This window comes from Triticum urartu, chromosome 2A (genome assembly GCF_056163025.1).
Source record: "Triticum urartu cultivar PI428250 chromosome 2A, HENAU_Tu73, whole genome shotgun sequence".
Classification (NCBI taxonomy): domain Eukaryota; kingdom Viridiplantae; phylum Streptophyta; class Magnoliopsida; order Poales; family Poaceae; genus Triticum; species Triticum urartu.
In genome coordinates, this window is record NC_141874.1 from 440,300,959 (window position 1) to 440,320,613 (window position 19,655).

Below are 19,655 nucleotides of genomic sequence, written 5' to 3' on the forward strand. Positions count from 1 at the left end.
TTCTACTCCACAGCACATTTTTATTCAGATGGGAGGATCACATGGATGTCTGAGGGTACAAGGTACCAATCCACAGTTGCTGAGTGGGCACAGATCATTAATGCCCCAGAGGAGCATGATGATGACTTGGACATATATGCCAAGAAGAATATGGACCATAACACTATGTCCAATATGTACAAGGAAATTCCCAATGAAGCTCTTGACACCTTCAAATTTGGGTCTGTGCATTACCTTCTGTCAGGGCTGCCAACTATCAATTGGATCTTGAGGCACACCTTGTTGCCCAAGTCTGGAGATCACAAGATGATCAGAGGCCATGCTATCAACTTGCTACATGTATTTAATGTGACTCAGAAGTTCAAGGTGATGAGCCTCATAGTGGAAACTATCAAAAGGACTGCAGCAGATCAGAAGAGGAGTTGCGGATATGCCCCTTAGATCCAGGAGCTCATTAACTCCAAGATGGTCATGGGCATATATTTATTGGACAAGGAACACCTACCCATCCGTCCAGATTTTGAGGACAATCAAGTTGTCATGACTGAGAACGAGCCATCATCTGCCCAAGCATATGCAAAGAAGGAGAAGGCAAGGAAGGAGAAAGCTGCCAAGATGCCAACTCAAGAGGAGGCATCTGAGTATTTCTTGAAGACCAAACAAGAGCAGCTTGGTTACCTGATTGCATCCACTCTGCAGATTGAGCAAGGACTAGCCACCCTAACTCAAAACTAGGCAAGCCTAGAGAGAATCATGGAACAAAAGTTCTATGACTTGGATGTCAAGGTAACGGAGATTCAGACTGCAGTGGAGCAGCTCCAAGATGATATGCAGGAGAGGAGAGGCAGGACTACCACTCATGTCTTTGCTAGAGTGCCACGAGGTCCGAGGTCGTCTGCCGTGCCAGTTGCTGACACAAGAGCCACCACCTCAGCACCAGCTACAGCCTCAGTTCCACCAGCTCCAGCATCTACTTCAGCTCCAACTCCAGCGTCTACTTCAGCGTCTACAGAAGCCTTCGTCCTTGGAGTGATCCGGACTCCACCACCACCAGAAGATCAAGCCTGAGTGTCGATCTAGTACTATGCATTTTCTAGGAACTTTTTGGTAACTTGTTGCCAAAGGGGGAGAAAAATGTATAGATCATAGGCTTCGAGAGAGAGAGTGTTGCTTTTCTCTCTTGCTTTATTTGGTGGTTTTTCAAACTTGTTTGCTTTTGAGTGCTTGAGATACTACGTCATTATTTGTGAGACATTGTTGATCATGTGTTTGATCATAAGCTACACTTAATGCTTGCTTAATGCTATTATCTTATCTATCTTATGTGATCTTTCACTATTCTTGGTGATGAGTGCATGTATTTCATTCTTTTCATTTTAAGCGCTCCACCAAGATGTATGTGACATGGAAGAGTAACCCATGACTCTAACTCCTTGTGCATTTGCAGTCCAAAGCAAATTTTAAATATGCACAAATTTAGGGGGAGCTCTTACTTATCACATACTTCTCAAAGTGACGATATATTTCATGCTTATTATCATTTGTCGAAGCTTTGATCTATATGTTGTCATCAATTACCAAAAAGGGGGAGATTGAAAGTGCAACTATCCCTAGGTGGTTTTGGTAATTCATAACAACATATAGCTCATTGAGCTAATGCTATTCCAAGATGATTATTTCAGGAAAGCTCAATGATTGGCATGGCATGGATGTGAAAGTGGAACCCTCAAAATGCTAAGGAAAAAGGATTGGCTCAAGCTCAAAAGCTCAAGACTCTTCATTTTATATTTTAGTGATCCAAGATCACATTGAGTCTTTAGGAAAAGCCAATACTATCAAGGAGGGATGAGGTGTTGCATAATGAGCCTCTTGCTTCATGTGCTTAGTGATATGCTCCAAAAACCCTCAACTACTTTCCCATATCCACATATGACCTAAACCCTAAGCCAAACTCGGTCCTACCGATTCTTCCTATCCGGCGCCACCGAGTTTCACTTGTCATTAGCCACTGCCAAACCCTAGCAATTCGGTTCTACCTATAGGGATCTCGGTCTCACCGAGATGGGATTGCAAACTCTCTGTTTCCCTTTCATAACTTTTCGGTCTCACCGAAAGAGCGAATCGGTCCGACCGAGATTGCAATGTAAATTCAGTGTTTCCCCGTTGTAACTTTTCGGTCTCACCAAAAGAGCAAATCGGTCCCACCGAGTTTTGCCTGACCAACTCTCTGGTTAGCTAATTACCAAATTCGGTCTCACCGAGTTTGTGTAATCGGTCTCACCGAGATTACGTTATGCCCAAACCCTAACCATATCGGTCCTACCGAGTTGCATGTCAGTCCCACCGAAAATCTCTAACGGTCACTAGGTTTACATTTTCGGTCCGACCGAGTTTTTTGATTCGGTCCCACCGAGATTGGAAAACTGTGTAATGGTTGGATTTTGTGTGGAGGCTATATATACCCCTCCACCTCCTCTTCATTCGGAGAGAGAGCCATCAGAACACATACACCATTCCAACTTGTATGTTCTGAGAGAGAACCACCTACTCATGTGTTGAGACCAAGATATTCCATTCCTACCATATGAATCTTGATCTCTAGCCTTCCCAAGTTGCTTTCCACTCAAATCTTCTTTCCACCAAATCCAAATCCTATGAGAGAGAGTTGAGTGTTGGGGAGACTATCATTTGAAGCACAAGAGCAAGGAGTTCATTACCTACACACCATTTGTTACTTCTTGGAGAGTGGTGTCTCCTAGATTGGCTAGGTGTCACTTGGGAGCCTCCGACAAGATTGTGGAGTTGAACCAAGAAGTTTGTAAGGGCAAGGAGATCGCCTACTTCGTGAAGATCTACCGCTAGTGAGGCAAGTCCTGTGTGGGCGATGGCCATGGTGGGATAGACAAGGTTGCTTCTTCGTGGACCCTTTGTGGGTGGTTGCTTCTTCATGGACCCTTCGTGGGTGGAGCCCTGTGTGGACTCGCGCAACCATTACCCTTTGTGGGTGGAGCCCTGTGTGGACTCTCGCAACCGTTACCCTTTGTGGGTTGAAGTCTCCATCAACGTGGATGTAGGATAGCACCACCTATCCGAACCTTGGGAAAAACATCCGTGTCTCCAATTGCGTTTGAATTCTCCAAACCCTTCCCTTTACATTCTTGCAAGTTGCATGCTTTACTTTCCGCTGCCAATATACTCTTTGCATGCTTGCTTGAATTATGTGATGATTGCTTGACTTGTCTTAAAATAGCTAAAATCTGCCAAGAACTAAAATTGGGAAAAGGTTAAGCTTTTATTTGGTCAAGTAGTCTAATCACCCCCCTCTAGACATACTTTCGATCCTACACTATCAGATACTAAGTTCATGATGAATTAAAGTTCAATTAATCATATTACTTAATAACTCCCACTTAGACAGACATCCCTCTAATCATCTAAGTGATCATGTGATCCCTATCAACTAAACCATGTCCGATCATCACGTGAGATGGAGTAGTTTTCAATGGTGAACATCACTATGTTGATCATATCTACTATATGATTCACGCTCGACCTTTCGGTCTCAGTGTTCCGAGGCCATATCTGCATATGCTAGGCTCGTCAAGTTTAACCCGAGTATTCTGCGTGTGCAAAACTGGCTTGCACCCATTGTATGTGAACGTAGAGCTTATCACACCCGATCATCACGTGGTGTCTCGGCACGACGAACTTTGGCAACGGTGCATACTCAGGGAGAACACTTATAACTTGAAATTTAGTGAGAGATCATCTTATAATGCTACCGTCGATCTAAGCAATATAAGATGCATAAAAGATAAACATCACATGCAATCAGTATAAGTGATATGATATGGCCATCATCATCTTGTGCCTGTGATCTCCATCTCCAAAGCACCATCATGATCACCATCGTCACCGGCTTGACACCTTGATCTCCATCGAAGCATCGTTGTCATCACGCCAACTATTGCCTCCACGACTATCGCTACAGCTTAGTGATAAAGTAAAGCAATTACATGGCGATTGCATTTCATACAATAAAGCGACAACCATATGGCTCCTGCCAGTTGCCGATAACTGTGTTACAAAACATGATCAGCCCATACAATAAAATTTAGCATCATGTCTTGACCATGTCAAATCACAACATGCCCTGCAAAAACAAGTTAGACGTCCTCTACTTTGTTGTTGCAAGTTTTACATGGCTGCTACGGGCTAAGCAAGAACCGTTCTTACCTATGCATCAAAAACCAGAACGCGGTATAGTGATTGCTTTTTGATCTTCAGAAAGAACCCTGTTCATTTAATCCGATTCAACTTAAGCTGGAGAAACAGACACACACTAGCCACCTATGTTGAAGCACGTCGGTAGAACCAGTCTCGCGTAAGCATACACATAATGTCGGTCTGGGCCACTTCATCCAACAATGCCACTAAATCAAGAATCAACTAGTGACGACAAGCAATATGTATATACCCACGCCCACAACTCCTTTGTGTTATAATCGTGCATATGACATCTATGCATAAACCTGGCTCGGATGCCACTGTTGGGAAACGTAGTAATTTCAAAAAAATTCCTACGCACACGCAAGATCATGGTGATGCATAGCAACGAGAGGGGGGAGTATCGTCCACGTACCCCCGTAGACCGTAAGCGGAAGCGTTATGAGAACGCGGTTGATGTAGTCGTACATCTTCATGATCCGACCGATCCAAGTACCGAACGTACATCACCTCCGAGTTCAGCACACGTTCAGCTCGATGACGTCCCATGAACTTCGATCCAGCGGGGCTTCGCAGGAGAGTTCCATCGGCACGACAGCGTGATGACGGTGATGATGTTGCTACCGACATAGGGCTTCACCTAAGCACTGCTACGATATGATCGAGGTGGATTATGGTGGAGGGGGGCACCTCACACGGCTTGGAACAATCAACTTGTGTGTCTTTGGGTGCCCCCGCCCCCGTATATAAAGGAGCAAGGGGGAGGCCGGCCGACCTTGGTGCGCCCCAAGGAGAGGAGGAAGCCTCCTCCTAGTAGGAGTAGGATTCATCCTTTCCTAGTCCTACCAGGAAGGGGAAGGAAAGAGATGGAGAGGGAGAGCGAAAGAGGGGCTATGCCCCCCTCCCCTAGTCCAATTCAGGCTCTTCATGGGAGGGGGCGCGCCACCTCCTGGGCTGCTGCCCTCTCTCTCCCCTCAGGCCCACTAAGGCCCAATACTTCCCCCGGGGGTTCCGGTAACCCCTACGGCACTCCGGTTTTCTCCGAAACCATCCGGAACACTTCTGGTGTCCGAATATAGCCGTCCAATATATCAATCTTTACGTGTCACCATTTCGAGACTCCTCGTCATGTCTGTGATCACATCTGGGACAACGAACTACCTTCGGTACATCAAAACACATAAACTCATAATACCGGTCGTCACTGAACTTTAAGCGTGCGGACCCTACGGGTTCGAGAACTATGTAGACATGACCGAGACTCGTCTCCGGTTAATAACCAATAGTGGAACCTGTATGCTCATATTGGTTCCTACATATTCTATGGAGATCTTTATCGGTCAAAACCGCATAACAACATACGTTGTTCCCTTTGTCATCAGTATGTTACTTGCCCGAGATTCGACCGTCGGTATCCTTATACCTAGTTCAATCTCATTACTGGCAAGTCTCTTTACTCGTTCCGTAATGCATCATCTCGCAACTAACTCATTAGTCACAATGCTTGCAAGGCTTATAGTGATGTGCATTACCGAGAGGGCCCAGAGATACCTCTCCGACAATCGGAGTGATAAATCCTAATCTTGGTCTATGCCAACTCAACAAGTACCATTGGAGACACCTGTAGAGCACCTTTTTAATCACCCAGTTACGTTGTGTAATTTGGTAGCACACAAAGTGTTCCTCCGGTACTCGGGGTTTGCATCATCTCATAGTCATAGGAACATGTATAAGTCATGAAGAAAGCAATAACATCAAACTAAACGATCATCGTGCTAAGCTAACGGATGGGTCGAGTCAATCACATCATTCTCTAATGATGTGATCCCGTTAATCAAATGAAAACTCTTGTCTATGGTTAGGAAACATAACCATCATTGATTCAACGAGCTAGTCAAGTAGAGGCAAACTAGTGACACTCTGTTTGACTATGTATTCACACATGTACTAAGTTTCTAGTTAATACAATTCTAGCATGAATAATCAAAATTTACCATGATATAAGGAAATATAAATAAAAACTTTATTATTGCCTCTAGGGCATATTTCCTTCATCGACAACGTAGTATCAGCTGAAGCTTTGTTAGACGTCCAGTTCAGCATTGCGGGACGGCTAGGCCGGCACCCCAGAGGTGGTGCCTGGTCTGCCCTGCTCGCAACGACCCGGAGTGCGACGGGCGATGTGCCTAGACCCCGGAGTGTTGAGGATGTAGACCGGGGGGGACCTCTCTATTAAGCCTAGGTAGGTGAGGCAGTCCTGGATTAGGGGGTCTCCGGACAGCCGGACTATATCTTTTGGCCGGACTATTGGATTATGAAGATACAAGATTGAAGACTTCATCTCATGTCCGGATGGGACTCTACTTGGCGTGGAAGGCAAGCTAGGCAATACAGATATGTATATCTCCTCCTTTGTAACCGACCTTGTGTAACCCTAGCCCATTTGATGTCTATATAAACCGGAGGGTTTTAGTCCGTAGGACAACATACAATCATACCATAGGCTAGCTTCTAGGGTTTAGCCTCCCCGATCTCGTGGTAGATCTACTCTTGTACTACCCATATCATCAATATTAATCAAGAAGGACGTAGGGTTTTACCTCCATCAAGAGGGCCCGAACCTGGGTAAAACATTGTGTCCCCTGCCTCCTGTTACCATCCGCCTTAGACGCACAGTTCGGGACCCCCTACCCAAGATCCGCCGGTTTTGACACCGACATTGAACCTTTCATTGAGAGTTCCTCTGTGCCGTCGCCAGAAGGAAGGATGTCTCGTCTCGTCATTAAAGATGGTACTACTATTGGGGGAGCTTTGGCTGTCGGCCAAACTCTCCAGCTAGGCGGGTTCATTATGACCGCCTGTTCGGCCGCCGCGCTGACGATGAATTCTCGGGTTATCGAAAACAGCCTCCACGTCAAATCGGCACTCGCCGAACAGATGGATCCAATGGAGCTCTCCTCCTTAAACGAGCTCTTGGATCGCATCACCGACTTGGGAGTCGCTACAGACTATGATCGGATTGGGCTTAAACCCGATCAAAGGGAGATTAACTCTCCACCGGTCACCCATCATATTGCAGTGGTGGAGGAACAATGCGGCGACCTTTCCTCTATCCTGAGGACCAACTATGTCCGGATTCCCGAGCTCTCCGAGCCAGAAGCCCGTTCACGGGAGGACAACATCCAATCCCTGAACTTAGAATCAGGCAGCAGACCAGGATTAGCGGGTAACATCCCAGAACCGGAACTTCCAAAATTGGAAACTCCTTGGCCCCTGGATCCCAGATCGGGTAGGGGTTTGGATTCAATTCCACCCACCCACCCAAACACAAGCGACCTTTCCCATATCAGGCAAGAGCCCCAGGAAACAGTACAGCATTACTAGGCCAGATTCCTCCTTGCGATGAACAAGGTTAAGGACTGTCGCGAGGAAGACGCAATCTTATTTTTCTGCAATAATTGCACGGACAAGGGAATCCTTAACGCCATAAATTGCCATGAGATAACACGCTTCGCTGACTTGGCGTCCATAGTACGAAAGTACTATGCGATGGAAAGTGCCTTGAAAACCGAAATAAACTTTTGGGATAATCCGGCCCTGAACACAAACCCAGTCCGAAATAAAAGGGTGCATTATCACAATACACCCGGGTTAACTCCCAAAAAGCAAAAACCCTCTACAGGGAAAGGAACCGTACTGGAGGGATGGCTCAACGGACCCTGCAAAATTCATAGCACGGCGGATATAATACCAACACACAACCTTAGAGCATGTTTGGATACTCCGGCAGGTGGCCAAAAGTGGTGAGGATCTTCTTATCCCACATACCACAGAGCACCATCCAGTGGATAAAAATACGGTGTTAACAGTGTTCGAGACCTTTGCGTCAAATAACAGGCGCAAGCGAACACTCCATAGCATGGCCGAAATCTGCCACGTAGCAGCCACAAATTCATGGAGTGACACGGCTATTACCTTCAATGCTAGTGATGAACCCAAATTCCGAACAGCCCGAGCACCAGCCGCACTGGTCCTCAGTCCAATCGTGGACGGCTTTCGACTCACCAAAGTACTCATGGACGGCGGCAGCGGACTAAACCTCATCTATGAGGAAACCCTTCAAAAGATGGAAACAGACTGGAACCGCATCGAGCAAAGTAGCACAACCTTTAGAGGAATTATCCCCAGTCGGGAAGCACGTTGTGCTGGGAAAATCACACTAGATGTGGTATTCGGCATGCCAGACAATTACAGGTCCGAAGAAATTACATTCCAAGTGGCCCCGTTCAGCAGTGGCTATCACGCTCTTTTAGGACGGGAGGCGTTCACAATCTTCCAAGCCGTACCCCATTATGGGTACATGAAGCTTAAAATGCCTGGACCCAACGAAATCATCACTCTCGCCAGTGATCCGGACACAGCACTCCGCGCCGAAAACAAAACAGTGGCATTGGCCCTCAAGGCATTATCCGAAGCCCTCTCGGCCGAGGAGTTAACCACGCTACGCTCCACACTGGACAGGGACGATGTGATACTCGACAAGAGATCCAAGTCCACCTCTTTTAAACCAGCGGATGAAATAGTCAAATTCCAAGTCCACCCAACGGACCCTACCAAAACAGCCTCCTTCAGGGCACAGTTAAACCCCGTTGTGGACGCTGCACTACGAGAGTTCCTGCGCGAGAATTGGGACATATTCGCCTGGCATCCTTCAGACATGCCAGGAATCCCACGCAGGCTGGCCGAGCATAGCCTCAATATCCTAAAGGGATTCAAGCCGGTCAAGCAAGCTCTTCAGCATTTCTCTGAACCTAAGAGACAGGCCATGGGAGAAGAACTAGCCAAGTTATTGGAGGCCGGATTCATCAGAGAAATAAAACATCCGGACTGGCTAGCAAACCTGGTGATGGTACCAAAGAAGGACAAATCCTGGCGCCTTTGCGTCGATTTCAAAGACCTCAATAAAGCTTGCCCAAAGGATCCCTTCCCCCCCCCATGCATCGATCAAATCATTGACGCTACCGCAGGACGCGAGTCATTGTGTTTCCTCGACGCATACTCCGGTTACCACCAAATCAAGATGGCGGAGTCCAACCAAGCCGCAACGGCATTCATCACACCATACGGTCCTTTCTGTTTCAACATAATGCCTTTTGGGCTCAAAAACGCCGGTGCAACATATTAGCGCATGATTCAGACATGCCTGGAGAAACAAATTGGCAAAACAGTAGAGGCATACGTAGACGATGTGGTCGTCAAAACCAAACACATCGACTCTTTGATAGACGACTTGAGGCTCACATTCGACAACCTCCGAACATATGACATCAAGCTCAATCCGGAAAAATGCGTTTTCGGCGTACCAGCCGGAAAGCTCCTGGGATTCATTGTCTCCAGTAGAGGTATTGAAGCTAATCCGGCCAAAATCCGAGTGTTGTCATAGTTGGCTACCCCAACAGACCTCAAACAAATCCAGAAGCTAACTGGATGCATGGCGGCTCTAAGCCGCTTTATCTCCCGCTTGGGAGAAAAGGCTTTACCCCTTTATCGCCTCCTCCGGCGCACCGAACACTTCGAGTGGACGGACGCGGCCACAGCCGGATTGGAAGAAATAAAGGCCATTCTGGCAACCAACCCGATCCTGGCCGTGCCAAACATCGGCGAACCAATGCTATTGTACATTGCGGCAACTCATCAAGTTGTAAGCGCGGTGCTCGTTGTCGAATGGGAAGCGGACGGACACAAATTCCCTGTTCAAAAGCCGGTATACTATGTATCCATTGTCCTCACTCCATGCAAATCACGGTACCCGCATTACCAAAAAATAGCATATGCGGTATTCATGGCATCACGGAAACCGCGACACTACTTTCAAGAGTGTTCGATTACAGTAGCCTCGGAAGTGCCACTTAATGATATTATCAACAACCGCGACGCTACGGGCGGGATTGCCAAATGGGCCATTGAGCTCCTCCCATTTGACATAACATACAAACCTCGCCGAGCCATTAAACCGCAAGTACTGGCCGACTTTGTCGCCGAATGGACGGAGGCCGAACTCCCTAAAGAGTACGGCGCATACTCCAATTGGATCATGCACTTCGACGGTTCTAAAATGCTGGCCGGTCTAGGGGCTGGCGTCGTCCTGACGTCCCCAACCAGAGATACCGTTCGGTACATACTGCAAATATTGTATACGGATTCCAACAATGCAGCCGAATACGAAGCTCTGTTGCATGGTCTTCGGATGGCAGTCTCCATGGGCATTCAACGCCTGGAGGTGCGTGGGGATTCAAACCTCGCAATATCCCAAATAAACGGAGATTTCGACGCCAAGGATCCGAAAATGGCGGCCTATCGAAATGTCGTCCTAAAAATGTCAGCTCGGTTTGAGGGACTCGAATTTCACCATGTGGCTCGGGAAAACAATCAGGCGGCGGATATCCTCGCCCGCATCGGCGCAAAACGCGACGCGGTCCCCCCCAACATATTTCTGGAAAGGCTCTTCAAGCCATCCGTAGCATGGGAAGGGGACACCGGTAACAACAGTCCGGACCTGACCAAAATACCCGATACCGAACTCTCTGACACAATCGGAGGCTCCGCCACCGAAATAACACCCTCAGCCCATGAAATAATGGCCATTATTGCCCCGTGGACAGAACCATTCCTGGCCTACCTAACTAGACAGGAACTTCCGGAGGACCAAAATGAGGCACGCTGCATAGTGCGGCGATCCAAGTCCTACAGGGTCCATGAGGGAGAATTGTACAAGAAAAGCACTATCGGAGTCCTTCAAAGGTGCATCTCCGAAGAGGAAGGGCAGAATCTTTTGGCAAAAATTCACGCCGGACTCGGCGGTCATCAAGCTGCAGCCCGGGCTCTTGTAAGCAAGGCCTTCCGTATAGGATTCTATTGGCCAACGGCCCGGGCAGATGCACATGACTTGGTCCAACGTTGCGCCGGTTGCCAGCTCTTTGCAAATCAAAGCCACATGCCACCCATCGCCCTCCAAACAATCCCCATTACATGGCCCTTTGCGGTCTGGGGGCTTGACATGGTCGGACCCCTTAAAGGGGAACCCACAAGAAAAAATACTTATTGGTCATGGTGGATAAATTCACCAAATGGATAGAGGCCAAACTAGTTAAAACAGCTGAATCCGGACCGGTGATAGATTTCGTATCTGGGGTTGTACACCGTTACAGCGTCCCCCACAGCATCGTCACTGATAATGGCACGAACTTCACGGCGGACGGGGTAAAACTCTGGCGCAGCAAAATGGGCATCAAACTCGATTATGCCTCAGTCTATCACCCACAAACCAACGGTCAAGTCGAGCGAGCAAATGGTCTTATAATGAGCGGCATTAAACCTAGATTAGTGCGTTCCTTAACGGAGTCTAACACGCACTGGGTAGAGGAGCTCGACTCCGTACTCTGGGGGCTGCGGACCACGCCGAATCGTAGTAGCAGATATACACCCTTCTTTATGGTGTACGACGCAGAGGCAGTCTTGCCCTGTGACATAATTCATGACTCACCTAGAGTGCGCATTTACGAAGAAAGAGAAGCCGAGATCGATCGGCAGGATAGTCTGGACACCTTGGAGGAGGAGCGCGACGTAGCCAAATCCCGTTCCACATTTTATCAGCAACAGGCTCGCAGATACCAAAGCAGAGAAGTACGGGCCAAAACATACAACATTGGCGAACTAGTTCTATGCCTGCCGGATAAGAAAAAGAATAAGCTCGAGCTCAAATGGGAAGGTCCCTTCATTATCGACCAAGTTCTGACCGGTGGAGCTTACCGACTGCGGGATGCATCGACTAGTCGACTCGAGCCGAACCATGAAACCTGGCCAGGCTCCGAAGATTCTACGCCTAGCACCGGACTCTATGTTAGTCCCCTCCCTTTGTCCATTTTTCACAAATACATTATCTGTCTTATTTTCCTTTCTTTCTTTCTTTTCTTATTTCTCTAGGTCTTCAAGGGTCACCTTGTGCCTTGTTTGCACATTACAGATGCGCTAGCCGCACTCTTCATACCTGGGGGCTTCTTTCACAGAAGCTTAAATTATTTATCCGGGCTTCATACCCAACACATGTGTTATACTTCTGCATGTACCTTTTTTCACCATTGTATGCATCGATATGACTTAAGTTTTGGACAAGCTGGGTTGCCTGGCTCTTGTATTTATGCCCTACGTTCCCGTTAATTCGGCTAGGGCATAAGGGGAGCACCTCTGCGATTGTTACCGCCGGGTCAGCCGGATGTGTACCTCAGACTGGGTGAAGCCGAAAGCTAGCGTTCTTAAGGGAATAATCAGTCGGTGAACAAAATATGACTTTTATTTTTCATATCTGCCCCCAGATGTTTTTCCTGCGTTTCCTATCGCAGTCCGTACATGCACTTTAGGGCATGCTTGCCCAGGGAAAGGAACCCTTAACGGAACTATTCTCCCTGGAAGATGTTTCTTACTACCCATGTAATATAACATAACTAGTTGGGCACTTGTCTGATAAAGCACTAATGACCCCTACACTTAGTCTCCACGCATACCCCGGTTCTTATATAACTGAGCGGGTATTCGGATACACTCCAGACTATTGGGGCGGGAGGCTGAAGCAAAAGGGTCCGCAACGACAAACGATCTACAATCCGGCTAGAAGGCATTATACATGTCACTTCAATTACATAGTCATGCAGACTGACTAAATTCTTCTTCTATACCATCCAACAGGCGGTCTAGCTTACAATCCTGTTGGGAATATGTAAGTGCATCTAGTGCCACCCCTAGTTGGTTTTGGAGTATTGATGACAAACCTAGTTGAGGGACTAATGTGTTTGTGAGAATTGCAGGATAACACAGGTAGAAGTCCCTTATTGATTCGGTTTTCCTACCAGAGATGACCCCTAAAAATGTATGAAGACATTGAAGTCAAAGGTGGTATATGAAGATATTCACATTGAAGACTATGACAAGAGAAGACACCACATGAAGCCTATGGAGCTCGAAGACTTAGATCTTTCGTAGTTCTCTTTCTTCTGTGTTGAGTCATAGGAACCACCGTACTGTTAAGTGGGGTCCAAGAGAACCAGTCAGAATGACTGAAGTGATGCTTAAACAAAACCTATGTCTTCGAGTGAAGACTTTGAGAGCGAATCTTGTCCAGAGTCAGGCAAGTCAGCTTTGCTTGAAGCCCAAGTAAAGTTGTCATGTGAGTTTGAAATCTGACCGTTGGAACACGTGTCAGTTCCTTAGTGACCCAGGGTCATTTTGGACAAATCAGTTCGGGTTGCCAAGTGGCTATAAATAGCCCACCCCCTACAACCATAAACGGTTGGCTGCTCAGATTCAGAGTACGGCTTTTGTCGTTTGAGAGCAACCCACCTCGAAGCCTTTGAGAGAGAATTCCTTGCGAGGATAAAGCCCTAACCACCCAGAGCCAAAGAGAATTAGGCATCACTTAAGTCTTCTTGTCTGTGTGATCTGAAGACTTATTACACTTGAGGACTGTGCATCCTCCAGCCGGTTAGGCGTCGCGTTCTGAGCATCCAAGAGACATTGTGGATTGCCGGTGAACGAAGTCTGTGAAGGTTTGGGAGTCTACCTTGAAGACTTACCAGAGTGATTGGGCGAGGTCTGTGTGACCTTAGCTCAAGGGGAATATGGTGAGGACTGGGTGTCCTGAGCTGCGTGTTCAGGACTGGGTGTCCGGGACTGTGTGTCCTAAGGTTTAAATACCTAGCCGCCCTAACCAGACATACAGTTGTCACAGCAACTGGAACTGGTCCAACAAATCATTGTCTTCAGCGAGTCACTGGTTTCATCTTCCCTTCCCTTTACTTATTATTACTCCTTGTGAAGTCATTGTATGTTCGCACTATCTTTTGTCTTCACTGAGTGACTGCGTGTTCTGTGTGGCTTCACAATATCTTCCTACCTGATCCTTACTACATTGCTGCTATTAGTCATTGTGCTTTCACTCTATTGAATACTTGACTATGGCTTGCCTAGTGTAGTCTACCTTCCGCTGCAGGGTAATAGGTTTATTTCTATCGTTTGTCTTCATAACTTCCATGTTTTGAAGACTTTCATAGAAATCGCCTATTCAACCCCCCCCTCTAGTCGATATAACGCACTTTCAATTGGTATCAGAGCAAGGTGCTCCCTTGTTCTGTGTGATTCGGTTTAACCACCTGGAGTTTTAGCTATGTCGACTGCAGGGATAATTAAAGTCTCCCTTGCGTGCCCCGTCTTCGATGGAACTGAATATCCCTACTGGAAGAATAAGATGCGCATGCATCTTGAAGCCATTGACGTCGACCTATGTTATGTCATCAAGAACGGCGTTCCCAAGGCTGGAGAAGGTGTCACTGCTGCTGATGTCAAGAAGTTCGTTCAACTGGACTCTACCGCCAAGAATATCATCTGTGGTCATCTGACCAAAGGACAGTATGGCCGTGTGAGTGCTTTGGAAACATCTAAGCTGGTCTGGGACTGGCTCTCCAAGGTCAATGAAGGCGTCTCAACCCAGAGAGATCAGAGAATCAGTGTCCTTCGCAACCTCTTCAACCGCTTCAAGCAAAATGACAATGAGAATGTCCAGCTCACATTTGACCGACTCACTGACATCACAAATGAGCTTCAAGCCCCCGGCGCTACTGAGATCACCAAACATGAAGTCGTCAAGACACTACTAAGATCACTTGATAGTTCGTTTGACACCCTAGCCCTGATGATTCAAGAACATCCTGATTTCAAGACACTTGATCCGTCTGACATACTTGAGAGGCTCAACACACATGAGTTTCAGCTTTCTAAGAAAAGAGATATCTACGGTCCAAACTATGGGCGAACTCGTGCCTTGAAGGCAAAAGTTGTCTCCTCATCTGAAGAAGAATCTGACAGCAGTTCGGATGATCCCGAAGACATTGGAAGGGAACTTGCTATGCTTGTGAAGAAGTTCCAAACATTCACCAAGAAGAAAGGTTTCAGAAAGTCTTCCCGATCAAGCTCAAGGAATGATGAAGCTTCTGCTCACGACTACAAGAAGAAAACATGTCACAAGTGCAAGAAACCTGGCCACTTCATCTCTGAGTGTCCACAGTGGGACAATGAGAACAAAAAGAAGAAGAAGAGCAAGGAATATGACTCTGACGACAAGAAGAAGAAGAAATACTCAAAGTCTTCTTCCAAGTCTTCCTCAAAGTCTTCATCACACAAGAAGAGCTCATCTAGCAAGGCACGTGCGTTTGCTGGCAAGGAAATGGATTCAGAGGAGGAGTCCGCTTCTGAGGAGGCGGAGGTGGAGTCTGAGGAGGAGTCCGATTCAGGCGTCGCAAGTCTGGCTACAGCATACGTTGCCAAGTCCATCTTCAACACTGAAGACAATGACTTCATCACCGACACCGATGCAAATGACAAGGTCTACTCCGCTTCTACCTACTGCTTCATGGCACGCGGTGCCAAGGTAAACACACGCACTACTCACTATCAAACATCTAGTGACGATGACTCTGATTGTGGTTCAAAACCCAGCTACAAAACACTTGCTAAAATTACAACTGAACAACAGAAAGCTATGGAACATATTCAAAAACTGTTAGACAGAAGCGATGATCTGTTAGGTGCTGAAATGACTCGATCTGAATCCTTAATTGAAGACATAAAAATCTTCATGTTAAGTATGAGGAACTTGAAAGTCGTCATGAAACTCTCTCAACAACTCATGAAAAGCTTTCCTATGATTATCTTCAAAGGAAGCAAGATCTTGAGAAATTGAGAGCGGCTCATGAAGATCTTCAAAAGGAAAACGAGTCACTTCGCGCCAAACAGATCAGTTCCGCTCAGGAAGGATTTGAACCACCATGTCTTAAATGCATTGAGCGTGATAATGCTACTTCTGTTGCTGAATGTTCTACTACTACTGTTGCAATATGTTCAACTGTTGATGTGGTAACTAACCCCTCTGCTGAGGATACCACTGCTATTGCTGATGAGAATGCTAGGTTAAAGACATTGCTTGAAACAGGGATGTACAAAAGTCTTAAAGGGCATCAGACACTATGTGATGTCCTCAAAAAGCAGATTCTGAACCGAAACCCGAGGAAAGAGGGTGTTGGGTTCATAAGGAAAATGAATGCTGATGGCTCTTACTGGAAACCTGAGCAGTACCCCAAAACCACGTGGGTTGCTGCAAAGGAACTTTCAGTAGATCCATCCAATCTATCTGGCTTCACTTGTGCTAACCCCATTATCATTGATGAATCCCTTGATGCAAACTATAAACTGTTTAAGAATCGGAATGGTGAAGTGTTTGCCAGGTACATTGGTACTAACTACAGGAATGGACCGCCTATGAAGAAGATCTGGGTTCCGAAAAGGTGTCTGGAGAATCTTCCTGTGAATGTCATCATGACACCTCACGTGAAGAAGACAAACCTCAGACCAAAGGCTTCATACGGTCCAAAGGCTTCATATAGACAAAGGACTCACCTGAGTCGCACTAACGCAAATGTTTTGCAGGAAAACCATACTCAGGCATATGAATATGAGAGCGGTTCATCAAACCGCCATGTTCATAAGACCAAAAACTATTCTGCTTATTCTTATGAGTACTATTGTCCGCCTGCAAGACTGTTTGCTAGGGCTCCAAAGCCAAAGTTCTCAGATGCTGGACTTAGACTTATTGCTTCTAACCCACCCTTGAAGATGTGGGTGGCTAAGAAAGCTTAACTCTCTTTTGCAGGGAAAGGTCTCCAGCAGAAAACCAAAATCGTCTGACGCTATTGCTGGGGACCTTAAACATCTTGTAGGGCGCAAGATCAAATGCCCGAGTGGTCTTACTATGTACTTCGTTCCTGAATCGCTTGCTACTCTCCCTATTAGTCCTAATCTGGATCTAAGCTTTCATAACCCACTGGTTCGTCAAATGTTTTTGCTTCACAATGCTCTTCGTGAAGCCTATCCCCCTAACTGCACTGTAGGGTACGACACCAGCGTCTTCAGAATGGATTATTGATAGTGGGTGTACAAATCACATGACTGGCAAAAGAAGCCTTCTTATGGACTCAACCTTACGTCCATCCAACAAGAGCCACATCACATTTGCTGACACTGGTAAAAGTAAGGTATTGGGTCTAGGTAGAGTTGCAATCTCAAGGGATCAACGCATGGATAAAGTCATGCTTGTTGAATCCCTTGGCTTCAACTTAATGTTTGTCTCAATGCTTTGCGATTTAAACATGATCGTAATATTTGGAAAATATCATTGCCTTGTTCTAATGGAATCTGAAAAGTCTCTAGTATTTGAAGGGTATCGAAAAGATGATTTGTACGTGGTAGATTTCTCAGCAGGACCACAGCTTGCCGTATGTCTTCTAGCAAAAGCTTCAGAATGCTGGCTCTGGCATCGGAGGCTTGGGTATGCTGGCATGAGGAACCTCCACACCCTGGCAAAGAAGAAGCATGTCATAGGCATCGAGGGCGTCAAGTTCAAGAAAGATCATTTATGCGGTGCCTGTGAGGCAGGAAAGATGACGAGGGCCAAACATCCCTCGAAGACAATCATGACCACTACTCGACCCTTCGAACTGCTTCACATGGATCTTTTCGGTCCCACTCATTACTCAACTCTTACTACTACTGCTTGTCTCTATGGCTTTGTCATTGTTGATGATTATTCTAGATATACTTGGGTGCACATAATCCTTTACAAGACTGAAGTGCAAGATGTCTTCAGACGCTTCACGAATCGAGCAATGAACAACTATGGCGCCAAGATAAAGCATATCAGAAGTGACAATGGCACTGAATTCAAGAACACTGGCCTTGATACATATCTTGATACCTTGGGCATCACACATGAATTCTCAGCCCCGTACACGCCACAGCAGAATGGGGTCGTCGAACGCAAGAACAGAACACTCATTGAGATGGCCAGAACGATGCTAGATGAATACAAGACTCCAAGAAAATTCTGGCCTGAAGCCATTGATACTGCATGCCATACAATCAATCGTGTTTATCTTCACAAGCTTTTGAACAAGACATCTTATGAGCTCCTTACTGGCAAGAAGCCAAATGTCAGTTACTTCAGAGTATTTGGCGCCAGGTGCTGGATCAAGGACCCACATCACACCTCAAAGTTTGCACCAAAAGCACATGAGGGTTTTAGGCTTGGATATGGAAAGGATTCGCACTCCTATAGAGTCTTCAACCTCTTTCATTACAAAGTGGTTGAAACAGTGGATGTGCGGTTCGATGAGACCAACGGTTCACAAAGAGAGCAACTGCCAAATGTGTTAGATGAAGTTCCATCCAGTGAATCAATCAAGCTAATGGGAACTGGAGAAATTATACCTTCTGAAGCTCATCCTGAAGAAGAACTTATCATCTCAGCACCTGATCAACATGAAGACAATGCTCAGCCTGAAGACATTCCTTCTAACAACGACAATGATCAGCAAGAGCAAAATCTTCGCCCTGTACATCCTCGCGTTGCCAATGAAGTGCAGATTGAAAGAATAATTGATAGCGTCAATGTACCCGGTCCACTCAATCGTTCAAGGGCAACTCAGCTAGCAAATTTCTGTGGGCACTTCGCATTCGTCTCAATAATAGAACCCAAGAAAGTTGAAGAAGCCTTCATGGAACCTGAATGGATTCAAGCTATGCAAGACGAGCTTCAACAGTTTGAGCTGAATAATGTATGGGAACTGGTCAAGCGTCCCGATCCTCGGAAGCACAACATAATAGGCACCAAATGGATATACCACAACAAGCAAGATGAGCATAGTCAAGTTGTCAGAAACAAAGCTCGTCTCGTTGCTCAAGGATATACTCAAGTGGAAGGCATTGACTTCGATGAAACATTTGCTCCTGTGGCTAGACTTGAAGCCTTACGCATACTGCTGGCCTATGCAAATCATCACAACATACTTCTTTATCAAATGGATGTGAAGAGCACCTTCCTCAATGGCAAGATTGAAGAAGAAGAAGTGTATGTTGCACAACCTCCTGGCTTTGAAGATCCAAAACATCCTGACATGGTATACAAGCTCAACAAGGCACTGTATGGCCTCAAACAAGCCCCTCGGGCCTGGTATGACACACTCAAATACTTACTGAAGAGCAAAGGCTTCATACCTGGTTCTCTCGACCCCACTCTCTTCACGAAGACATATGATGGTGAACTGTTTGTGTGCCAAATATATGTGGATGACATTATCTTCGGCTGCACCAATCAGAAGTACAGTGAAGAGTTTGGATATATGATGCAAGAGCAATATCAAATGTCTATGATGGCAGAGCTGAAGTTCTTTCTCGGTCTTCAAATACGACAGCAACGCAACGACATCTTCATATCTCAAGAGAAGTATCTCAAAGATTGCCTGAAGAAGTTCGGTATGCAAGACTGCAAA